The sequence below is a fragment of the Rana temporaria genome, chromosome 1 (genome assembly GCF_905171775.1).
Source record: "Rana temporaria chromosome 1, aRanTem1.1, whole genome shotgun sequence".
Taxonomy (NCBI): domain Eukaryota; kingdom Metazoa; phylum Chordata; class Amphibia; order Anura; family Ranidae; genus Rana; species Rana temporaria.
The window spans coordinates 147,921,103-147,933,545 of NC_053489.1; the positions used below are offsets into that span (position 1 = coordinate 147,921,103).

General features: G+C 47.0%; 1 protein-coding gene across 1 annotated transcript in view; it reads right to left on the reverse strand.

The window, feature by feature from the left end:
* The window catches only part of DTWD2 (DTW domain containing 2), a 330,650-nt gene extending 318,715 nt beyond the window's left edge, over positions 1–11,935 (reverse strand). Inside the window, exon 1 of the mRNA XM_040343967.1 lies at positions 11,661–11,935. The gene's annotated coding sequence lies outside the window, so the exon portion shown is untranslated. The remainder of the gene's footprint in view (positions 1–11,660) is intronic.
* Between the last annotated feature and the right edge of the window lie 508 nt (positions 11,936–12,443).

Consider the following 12,443-nt stretch of genomic DNA (forward strand, 5'->3'; position numbering starts at 1 on the left):
AAGGGTGTGTCTAAGCGCTGGAAGGAGGTCCGCTGGTCTATTCTGGACCAAAAAGCAATCCAAGAGAAAAAAGAAAAAAGACTTCGTAGACGAACTGATGGCTCGTGTACATAAAAGAAAGAGAAACCATATAAAATATCAACAATAAAAACAAACGGTAGCAAGGGGGTTTGGAGTGAGGGGGACATAGGGTGAGGGGAGGAGGGGCCAGGTCAGTTTAATAGGCGTGGTCATAATCAACTTGCCCCAAAGAGGAAGGTTTTCAGAGCCTTTCTGAAGGTAATAAGAACAGTGGACTTCCTCAAAGGCAACGGGAGAAGGTTCCAAAGCGAGGCGGCTCTGGCTCTGAAGGATCGGCCACCGAACGAAATCAACCTTACTAGAGGGATGACAGCAAAGTCCTGATCGGCCGATCTCAGTGCCCTGGGGGGGTGGTAATGTATGGCCATGTTATTAATGAACAGTGGGCCATGTTGTTTGAAGGCCCTGAACATAACACACAAAGCCTTGAATCCCCTATTTTAAACGCTATAACTTTTGCGCAAACCAATCAATAAACGATTATTGCGATTTTTTTATGAAAAATATGTAAAAGAATACGTATCGGCCTAAACTGAGGAAAATGTATTTTTTTATATATTTTTGGGGGATATTTATTATAGCAAAAAGTAAAAAATATTAATTTATATTATAGCGCAAAAACTAAAAACCGCAGAGGTGATCAAATACCACCAAAAGAAAGCTCTATTTATGGGATAAAAAGGACGCCAATTTTGTTTGGGAGCCACGTCGCACGACCGCGCAATTGTCAGTTAAAGCGATGCAGTGCCGAATCGCAAAAAGTGGCCTGGTCTTTGACCAGCAATATGGTCCGGGGCTTAAGTGGTTAAGCAAGATTGCAGGTTCAAAAAAGGGATTTTTATTAACAGCTTACCTGAAAAATCCTTTTCTTGTAGTACATCACGGGACACAGAGCAGCATAGCCATTACATATGGGTTATATAGTGTACCTTCAGGTGATGGACACTGGCACTCTCCGACAGGAAGTTCCCTCCCTATATAACCCCCACCCATAGTGGGAGTACCTCAGTTTTGTAGCAAGCAATATGCCTCCCAAAATTCCCCATAAGAGGGGTGGGAGCTCTGTGTCCCGTGATGTACTACAAGAAAAGGATTTTTCAGGTAAGCTGTTAATAAAAATCCCTTTTTCTTTATCGTACATCACGGGACACAGAGCAGCATAGCCATTACATATGGGATGTCCTCAAGCAATGCTTCATGAGGGGAGGGAGACAACCAGAAAAAAACCAAACAGGAGGTGCCACCGGACAAGAGGAGATTAAACTGCGGCCCGGAGTACCGCCTGCCCAAAAGCTGAATCAGCGTTCCTCCTAACGTCCATTTGATAACATTTTGCAAATGTGTGGACAGATGACCAGGTTGCTGCCCTGCAGACCTGAGCCATAGAGACCTGGTGATACGCTGCCCAAGAGGCACTCATAGCTCTAGTGGAATGAGCCTTAACCGATAAGGGTGGACTCTTCCCCTTCAGGCCATAGGCCTGTATAATAGTCTGCCTAATCCACTTAGAAATAGTGGCTTTAGACGCTGCCTGGCCCTTCTTGGGCCCTTCCGGCAGAATGAATAAGACGTCCGTCTTACGAATCTGGGCTGTAGCTTCCAAGTAAATCTTTACAGCTCTAACTACATCCAAGGAATGCAGTAACCTCTCTTCCTTAGAAGAAGGCTTTGGAAAAAATGATGGAAGAATCACATCTTGATTAAGGTGAAAATTCGATACCACCTTAGGCAGGAAGGACGGAAGCGGCCGCAAAACGACCCTGTCCCTATGCAGTAATAAATAAGGTGCCTTACATGACAAGGCTGCCAACTCCGACACTCTTCTGGCGGATGCCATGGCCACCAGAAACACTAGTTTCCTAGTCAAAAGGACCAAAGGGATCGCGGACAAGGGCTCAAAGGGCTGCCTTTGCAAGGCCGATAGAACCAAATTTAGATCCCAAGGATACAGGGGAGCTTTAATCGGGGGATTCACCCGAATAACACCTTGTAAAAAGGATTTCATTAAAGAATGGGCAGCCAAAGGTCTCTGGAAGAAGACCGACAAGGCAGACACCTGCCCCTTGATTGTGCTGACCGCCAAACCTTTTTCCACTCCCAACTGTAAAAACTCCAGGATTCTCCCAATGGTATATTTGCGGGGATCCCATTTCCTGGTTTCACACCAGGTAATATAGGCCTTCCACACCCTATAGTATATTAACCTGGAAACTGGTTTTCTTGCGCTTATAAGGGTGGAAACGACCTGCCCTGAAAGGCCTCTGTTTCTGAGAATCAGGGACTCAGCCGCCAGGCCGTTAAATTTAGGGCCTGTAAGGCAGGATGGTAGAATGGCCCTTGTGAGAGGAGGTCCGGACGTAGAGGGAGGACCCAAGGCTCCTCTACCGTCATCCTTTTTATCAAGGAGTACCAAGGCCTTCGGGGCCACGCTGGGGCCACTAGAATCGCTGGCTTGCGTTCCCTTTGAATTCTGTGAAGAAGACGGGGTAGCATCCGTATTGGAGGGAAGGCATAGATTAGCGCAAACTGATGCCAAGGGCACACCAAGGCATCCGTCCCGCAGGCCAATGGATCCCTCGTTCGAGAGACAAACTTTGCTATTTTGGCATTGAATCTGGACGCCATAACGTCCACCTCCGGAGTACCCCACTTCCGGCAGATGTCCTGGAACACTTCGGGATGGAGGGACCACTCCCCTGGGGACATCTGTTGGCGGCTGAGGAAGTCCGCTTGCCAATTGTCCACCCCGGGGATAAAGATAGCGGAGATGCAGGGGACATGGGCTTCTGCCCATGAAAAGATCCGATCTACCTCCCTCTGGGCTGCCTGACTCCTGGTGCCGCCCTGATGGTTTATATAAGCTACGGCAGTGGCATTGTCGGATTGTACCCTTACTGGGGAGCCCTGCAGAATCTCCGTCCAGCCCAACAGAGCCAACCGAGCTGCTCGGATCTCTAAGATATTTATGGGTAGGGCTGATTCTGCCCTTGACCATTTCCCCTGTAGGGTTAAATCGTCTAGGACTGCACCCCAGCCCGATAGGCTGGCATCCGTGGTTACTATCCTCCATGAGGGGGGATTGAACGATCTTCCTTTCAGAAGATTTTTTGTGACTAGCCACCAACACAGACTCTGCCTTACCGCATAGGGAAGAAAGAAGGGAAGATCCAAGGCCTGGAGTCTTTTGTCCCAGGCCGTAAGAATTGCTCTCTGTAGCCTCCGAGAATGGATCTGGGCATAGGGCACTGCCTCGAAGGTGGCCACTAGCTTTCCCAACAGGCGCATGCAGAGGCGTATAGATGGCCTTGTGCTGCTTAGGACTATCTGGATTAACTCCCTTATCGAGTCCACTCTGGACTGGGGCAGGAAGATCCGTTGTCGTCTTGTATCTAAAAATCAGACCTAGATACTCCAACCTTCTTGTGGGCTGTAGGGCCGATTTGTCCCGGTTTAGAACCCAACCCAGGGACTCTAGGCAGTTTACTACTAGCAACACTGTCCGATTTAAGCCGGCCGCTGAGTGGTCGACTACCAGAAGATCGTCTAAGTAGGCCATGACCAGAATGCCCTGTTCCCTTAGGATGGCTAACACGGGGGCCAGGATTTTCGTAAAAACCCGAGGGGCCGTGGCTAGTCCGAACGGAAGAGCCACGAACTGATAATGCCGATAGTTTAGGGCAAAACGCAGAAACCTGTAATGGCCTGGGAAAATCGGAACGTGCAGGTACGCGTCCTTTATATCGATGGAGGCCAAGAACTCCCTTCCTTGAAGGGCGGCCACCACCGAACGAATGGACTCCATTCAAAAGGACCGGACTCTTAAAAAGCGGTTTAATGACTTTAGGTCCAGTATAGGCCTGACGTCGCCGTTTGGCTTCGGGACAATGAAGAGGTTTGAGTAAAACCCTTGTCCCTGCTCCCCTGCTGGTACTTCCATAATCACTCCTTGAGATAGGAGTCGCTCTAGGGCAGACAGAAGTGATGCCTGCTTTTGAGGGTCGCCTGGAAGTCTTGACGCTTGAAAGTGAGGAGGGGGGAACTCCCGAAACTCCAGCTTGTACCCCTGAGTCACTGAGGACAGAACCCATTGGTCGGTAACTTTGGCCCCCCACAACTCCGAGAAGAACCGGAGTCTTCCCCCCACCCGAGAGAGTGGGGGCGCCCCTTCACAAGGCTGCCTTAGGGGCAGCCTTAACCGGCTTACGGTTCCACGGTCTCTTGTTCCCTGCAGCTTGCCCCTGTGGCCTTTGGACGCTTAAAAGAGGGACCCCGGAACCTCTTCTTAACCGGCAAGAGGGTGCTCTTACCACTAGAGATCTTTTGAATATATTTGTCAAGATCTTCTCCAAACAATCTCTCTCCTTGAAAGGAGAATCCTGTAAGGAGCTTTTTGCAGGGGGTTTCTGCAGACCAGTTCTTTAACCAAAGTAGTCTTCTCATGTGAACCAAAAACAGGGATAGGCGGGACGCCTGTTGGATTGAATCCTTGATAGCGTCTACCGCGAAACATAAAGCTCTAGGTAGGTCGGCCAAGTCCTGAGCCTGTTGAGCCAGAAGGTCCTTTAGGGCCTGTTTTGCTTGGTCCTTTAAAGCCTGGCAGACGCCAATGGCAGCTACGGCTGGCTGGACCACTGCCCCTGCTGTGGCAAAGGATGCCTTCAGTAAGGTCTCAAGCCTTTTATCCACAGGATCTTTGAACATGTGAATATTGTCCACTGGACACGTTAAAGCTTTATTGACACATGATATGGCTGCGTCAACAGTGGGGACAGCCCATTTTTTCGAAAACTCCTCCTCTAAAGGGTACATAACTGCGAACCTTTTAGGAGGCAAAAAAATCCTGTCTGGCTTAACCCAGTCCTGAAATATCAGGTCCTTTAACAAAGGATGAACCGGGAACACCAGGTTGGCTTGGGGCGCCCTTAGGGAGCCCAATGAGGACACAGCGGAAGCCAGAGGCTGAGGCAAAGGCATTTTAAAAGCTGACCGCACCATATCCGTTAAGGACTGAACCCACAGTTTTTCTGCGTGAGAAGCTGAAAAAGGTTCCTCTATAGTAGAATCCTCAGAACCTAAATGGTCCAGGTGATCCTCGGCCTGGTCTCCTGCATCTTCCAATTCCTCAGTGGAAAGGACATCTTCCTCAGGAGATTCAAACCTGGGAGACGGGGACCTAGCCCGCTTCTTCCCAGATAAAGAGGCCGTAATAAAAGCGGCCATCCTTTTCTCAAATCCACCCAAGGTGGAGGCTAACATCTCTTCCGTGACATAGGAAGGAGTTGGTTGAATAGGGCCAGCCGTAGCACCTAGCAACCCCGATGGCTCACCCAGGGCAGCAACCTCCGGATCCTCCGGGGAGGTAGGGGCAGCTGGATTTTGGGAAATATCCTCCGAGCCCGATGGGGAACCCTTTGGCTTTTTAGCACTTTTAGCATTTTTAGCGTTCCCTGCACCCTTAGGAGCCATAATAAACAAATCTGAGATACTCCGCTAATATACAACTAACTGTAATAGCTGGAGAAAAAAACACACATTTAAATAAATGAGGAAAAAAATTAGGCTAGGGTAATGTTAGACAGAAACTAAACTTCCCAAAACCTAACAAGAGATAACAATATTGTGCCCCAAGGGCTTAATCACATCCTAATATTGCTTCCCTTAATGCTGGGCTAGGAGAGCACCTAATAATACAAGTACTCTGACTGCTACTTAGTACACCGGCTTTCTAGAGAAAATATGAGCTTAAACAGCTCTTTAGTGAGGTGTGTACAAAAAAACGGCCACTAGGTGTCACTGTGTCAGCATAACATAGGCAAACCTATCCTGCTCAGCTCAGCATCGCTGCTCCGTGTCCCTTCACAGCCTTCAGCAGACTGACAGGCTAAATAGAGTTTTCCCCCTCTGATGTACAGAGGGGAGGGGACCCCCCGGGCGTCCCCCGCCCCCTCCACGCATCGTTGGCGTGCCCGCCGTCTATAACAGTGCGCGCGCGCTCCCGACGCCGCTCTGAAGGAAGCAGGAAACCATGTGGGAGAGGAGCCCAGGAGCTGCTGGAAGCTTCACACAGATATCAGGAAGTAAGTACTTTAAACCTGACATGCCCCTTTTTACATCTCATGGAGCAAAACACCTTGTAACAGCAGCAGCAGCCTATTAGCCCAGCCAGAGGAACAGTATATCTGGGTGTCTGAGCCATCCAGTCATGCAGACTTTGTGGTTTCTCTTTTAGCCCATGCACAGAGGCATAGAAAAGGCTTTACCCCAGAGTCCCCTGTGGGGGGCCCACTGACAAACCAAGTTCCGTAGGCCCCCCGCTTACCTTTCCACGCCGCAGGGTATTGCTCACGCAAGAGGCCCAATCTTCCCCCTTCACCGTGGGTATGGTCATAGACCTTCAGGGACCGGGGTCCAAGTCAGGAACACCACACACCTGGACCTATACAGCACTACTGGCAGCAGGTATCCATAGGTTAAAAAACCCAGTCCTGGAACCCAGAGTCCAGCCCTCCAAGGAGAGGCATTATAGGCAAAACCCCATCCACGAATTGGGGCCCGGGTACCGTCCACTTTGGCTATGAAGCACCTTGGATGGATCCGGTCGGCTGGCCCTGGTCCCAAGGACAAACTGCAGGCACAACCTTCAACGTGCACCAACACCTAAGACACTGGCGAAAAAACTGAGGTACTCCCACTATGGGTGGGGGTTATATAGGGAGGGAACTTCCTGTCGGAGAGTGCCAGTGTCCATCACCTGAAGGTACACTATATAACCCATATGTAATGGCTATGCTGCTCTGTGTCCCGTGATGTACGATAAAGAAAGAGTACTTGCTGGTATGTTAAAGGATAACTCCACTTTTTGTTGAAAAAAGAAAACATTCCATTCTGGGTGATCAATCTATATTGCAAGGATTTTAACATATGTTGTTACAGATTCCTACCTTTTGTAATTCTGACGAAATCCCTGTGGGTTTGTCTGTATCCATGTGGAAAGTGTGATGGTGGGACTCTGTGCTACGTAAAAGGTTGCTGGTTTACACCATATTTTGGAGAGAAAGACACATTAATTGCACAGCTGTGTCTTGGGCTATTTAGTTCTGACCTGACATGGCTCAGAGCCCCACCCAACAGACAGGAAGTCTGTTCCTGGGAATCAGGTGGATTCCCAAACCTCTGAGAGGAGTCAGAGACGCTGCATGGGTGCAGCTAGAGTATGCATGTCTGCAGGAGGCAGATGTCGTTTGGTGATTGAGCAGCAAGGCGCTGATCAGGAGAAAGCTAGGTTTGAGCTTATCTCTAGGAAACTGTTTGTTCTGAGGAACAGAACTTAGGCCTAGGCTAAAGGCCTGAAACAGCCGGATGGCAAGAATGAAAGCCAGGAGGCTAAACTGTTGTGTTTGCAAGCTACAGTAATGGTGGAACCCCCCTGCGAGGGCTGCTAATGTATTTGTGAACTTTTGTGCTTTTAAATAAAAGTGGGCTACCAGGCCCTTAAAAACTCAGTTCTAGACTGGCATACTCACTGAAAAACGCACCTACCGCTGGAGTCTGATCACCTCAATCTTACAAAAGGTAATCTAATGGGAGCGTCTTCTTACAGCGGATGTCCACAGTACAAAGATTATTAAAAGCCAGCAGCTACAAATACTGCAGCTGCTGACTTTTAATATTAGGACACTTACCTGTCCTGGAGTCCAGCGACGTCGGCAGAAGAAGACAAGCAATCGCTCGTCACTCTGCTGCCCCCACCACCATCCTCGGTGAGGGAACCAGAAGTGAAGCATTGCGGCTTCACTGCACGGTTCCCTACGGCGCATGTACGAGTCGCGCTGCACCGTGCTCACTGGTCCCTGCTGTGTTCTGGGAGACAAGTTTACCAGAACACAACGGGGGGACGGGATCTGACGTTCTGTCCGCAGTCTACCCGCAGACTGTGTGGCCCCTCCCCCCTGAAAGGTGCCAAATGTGACACCGGAGGGAGGAAGGGTTACGATGAGCGGAAGTTTCACTTTAGGGTGAAGCTTGGCTTTAAAGCGGTTGTAAACCCGCATGAAATTTTTTATTTTTTTTCCTCCTGTAAGGGAAAAGTCATAATGAGCTAATATGCACCGCATATTAGCTCATTATGAAATACTTACCTCGGAACGAGGTGCATAGCACTTACCTGGTTTACGCAGAGCGAGATTTCATCTTGCCTTGGCGTGTCTTCCGGGTATCGCCGCTCCAGCGCTGTGATTGGCTGGAGCGGCGATGACGTCACTCCCGCGCGTGCGCGCGGGACATTTAAATCTCGGCAAGGTCCGGCAGCTGCCGGTCCTTTCGCCGTAGAACCCCCCTGCGCATGCGCAGCGGCGCATTGCGAGGGGAATATCTCCTAAACCGTGCAGGTTTAGGAGATATTCTCCTTACCTACAGGTAAGCCTTGTTATAGGCTTACCTGTAGGTAAAAAGTACAAAAAGTGGGTTTACAACAAGTATCAACCAGCTGCAGGGCACTAAATGAGGAAAATTGTAGGGTCTTTATCCCTTTACAAGTGATATCCTATTGAGGGCATCTCACCAAAAATTAGATTTTTGTGGCAGGGAATGCCTGATATCTGACATGTATCTTAGTGTAGACTTCTGAGGAAATCAGTGAGCCAATCGCACAAGCAGGAAACGATGTGTCTGGTTGTAATTCTGTATATAGAACACCCCCAGGTAGCCATATTGGATTGTACAGAAAATGACAGGGCTGCAGATTGAAAGGAAATTTTACTTTTAATAACATTCAATTACAATATGACTTAAGTCGCAATTGTATACTATTTTTTTGTCACCAAAGTGGAGTTACCCTTTAATGGGTAAAGCCTCAGTTTTCCTAAGATTCAGTTTGCAGCCCGACAAACAGGAGTACACATCTCGAAGTAAAAAAAAAAAAAAAAAAAAAAAGGTAAACTGACTAAAGGTTTTCTTACTGTTAATAAAATATCTGTTAAGGGATAAATTAGCAGTCGTTGATTTGGCGATGTCAAAGGAGATACAAATTTTGGAAGTCAGGGGCTCAATGCAGAGTACAAATAAAAGTCGCGACAAGGGAAAACCCTGTCTTGTACCACTCCAGATCAGGAACAGAAAAGAAGTGGCATAATAAAGTTTAAAAAAAAGGCAACAATTCCCCACTCCCTTTCTTCACATTCTATGAAATTACCATAATAACTTTATTGAAAAAAAGTAAAAAATGATAGGATATTGTTCTCACTATCCAAACACCTTAAAGTGGAACTCCAGTAAATTTTTCACCTTTCCATCTATTAAATCTTCTGCCCTTGTTGTTTTAACTTTAGATAGTAAAACATTTTTTTTTCTGCCAGTAAATACCTTATACAGCCCACTTCCTGTTTCTTGTCTTGTCATTAGCCTAGGTTTATGACATCATGCACAGCTCCCTCGCTCTCTCTCGTGAGAGTTCGCCAGGAGGGGGGAGGGGCAGGGGGGGGGGGGAGTCATAAGATGGCCAATGAGAGATGCAAGGCTGCAGAGCTGGAGGTGTGCCTCTGTGTAAATCCAGGAAGTGAACAGGCAGCAGATTCAGCTGCCCACAGTTAAAATGGATGCAGCCAGACTCAGTGGGGGAAGATGTCAGCAGCATATTTGGCAAGTACAGAATCACAGTATATAAAAAATAATATGCAAAGTGGTTGGAGGGAAGCTTCACAATGGCAAATATGTTCTTATTACAAATTATGTGAGCAGACTGCAGTTCCTCTTTAAAGCGGAGGTTCACCCTAAAAAACATCTATGGACCATCCCATACAGCATACTAGCGTCAGCTATAGAATGTTTTTTTTTTTTTTTTTGCTGTATTTACCGTTTAATCCTTTAGTTTCGTTTCAGACTCCAGCGGGGAATAGGCTTTCCTATGAAGAGGGGAACATGATTGACGTCCGGCTATGGCGCGTCACGCGTTCCGAAAATAGCCGGAGTAGGACTCGGCTCTTCACGGCCATAGCCGGACGTCAATCATGTTCCATTCTTCATAGGAACGCCTATTTCCCCGCCAGAGTCTGAAACGAAACTAAAGGATTAAACGGTAAATACAGCGAAAAAAAATAAAAAAACATACTATAGCTGACGCTAGTATGCTGGATGGGATGGTAGATAAAGAAAAACAATTTTTTAGGGTGAACCCCCGCTTTAAGCACAAAATATTCACCCACTGCCTGACCCATCACCAGGATGGTGGGATGGGGTAAGTGCCAGTCAGAAAGTGAGCAGGCAAGGGGGTCACAGTGGCTGCATGTGATGGGGCACAGTGGCTGCATATGATGGGGCACAGTGAAACGCCAAATGCCTATAACAGCTTATAAACGTGGTAGCTTGCATTTAGCAGCATTTTGTTTACAAACGTTTTTCATTTTAACAAAAACAAATATATATATATATATATATATATATATATATATATATATATATATATATTTTCTTACGTAAACGCAGATAAACGCGGCATGTAAGCATGCCTAAATTGAACTTTTTAGATGTCGGTTTCTAGCTTAAATCATTCATGAGAGGTTAAACAATGTCCCGTGTACATGAAGCCAATATACAGGAGAAATAAAGAGGGTGAATCTCTGTTACGGGGGTAAAGACAGCAATAGAAACTGACAAGTATTCTAATCCCTCTCTACTCTATTCAAAACTTAAAAAAAAATGTTTTGCCTTTGCGGCTGGCCATACGTTATTCAATTGACTTGTACAATTTTCCTTAAAATTTACCAAAACCATTTAATATGAGGTCAAACCTAAACTCCTTCAATTGGTATGAAATCAGGCAGGCCCTTGCACCACATCATTGAAGATAAATCTAAAGGAAATTGAATAAGAAAATTGTGTAATGTATGGTCAGATACACAATACAAACTGGAATCGTTTTTTTTTAACCAAAGTTAAGTGTCACGTTAATTAACACCATTAAGACAGTGGGATAAATGAATCTTTCATTCACATGGGGTGATTTAATCTGTGCCCTATGCAGAGCTGTGTTTTACTGGCGGGGGGATGCACAGTCTCAATGTTGTCTATTGGGATGCAGGAGCTGCACAGACACAGTCGCTGCTCCTAATGTAACATCCATGCGGGTGCGTTCAGGACCATAGACCTGCACCCTTATGGGTGTCACATGGGGAGCAGAGGCTGTGTCCATGGCAGCCACTGTGTCCCAAATAGGGATGAGCTCCGGCGTATTCGCACACTCCACGTTCAGAGCTCGCCAGGAAGTCGTCGGCGGTGCCGCACTAATCACAGGCAGTGAGACATTGTCCCAATGCGCGGCTGCAGAGTTCGTGAAATGTCTCACTGCCTGTGATTAGCGCAGTGACGACTTCCTGGCGGGCTCTGAACGTGGGGTGTGCGAACACGCCGGAGCTCATCCCTAGTCCCAAATAACAGCTCTGGGACTGCCGTTACCTTTTCATCCCCGTCCCGGTACACACAGCCCTGCACGGGGCATGGATGTGATCGTCCCATGTGAATGAGGCTTTATTGATCACTCTATAGGAAAGCACTGACATAGAAACATGTGTACAGAACATGCTTACCACCAGTAGAGCACCAAGCACACTGCAAAAGTGGGTGTCAAGGGTTAATAATGATATCCACAAATCCACAGCGCTCCTTCATGGCAAACATGGCCATACAATGAAAGCACACGGTGCCTGAACTGTAAATCACTCTCACACTGCTCTCAGTCTTGGTGCTGCATTTCCCCACAATGTTACTCTGTGTGCTGCTTCCTGGAAACCAAGCCTCACTTTCATTTACCCACAGTGCTCGGGTCTCAGACTTCCTTCCCATTGCTGGGCAACCACAGCTAACAGGAACAGAGATCCAATGAAATATCGATCAACCAACTTTATTTAAAGCAAAGTCAAACTTACATTTGAGTTGCTTGAATGCAGTTTAGATTGTGCTTTCTCATGATCACTAGCCCAGTTTGCAGCAAACTCGTGATCCCATATTTCTTCACACCTAGAGGGATCGATACACAAAACATTTCCTTTATACGAATCCACCTATTTTTCATTGTGTTTTTTTATTATGAAATCAAAACCAACAAATATCCGTGAAATATATAAATACTGACAATAATTGTAAAAAATATATATACACAAAGCAGGGCCGCCATCAGGGGGGTACAGGCAGTACACCTGTAAGAGGTCCGGAGGCCCACAGGGCCCCAGATGGCAACCCCCCCTTTTTTTATTTATTTTTTATAAAAAAAATATAAATTAATTTCTTTTAATATATTTTTAAATTTTTTTTTATTAAAGGGCCAATTTTTTTTTTTTTTTTTTTTTTTAGAGGTCCAGAGGTCCCCAGGG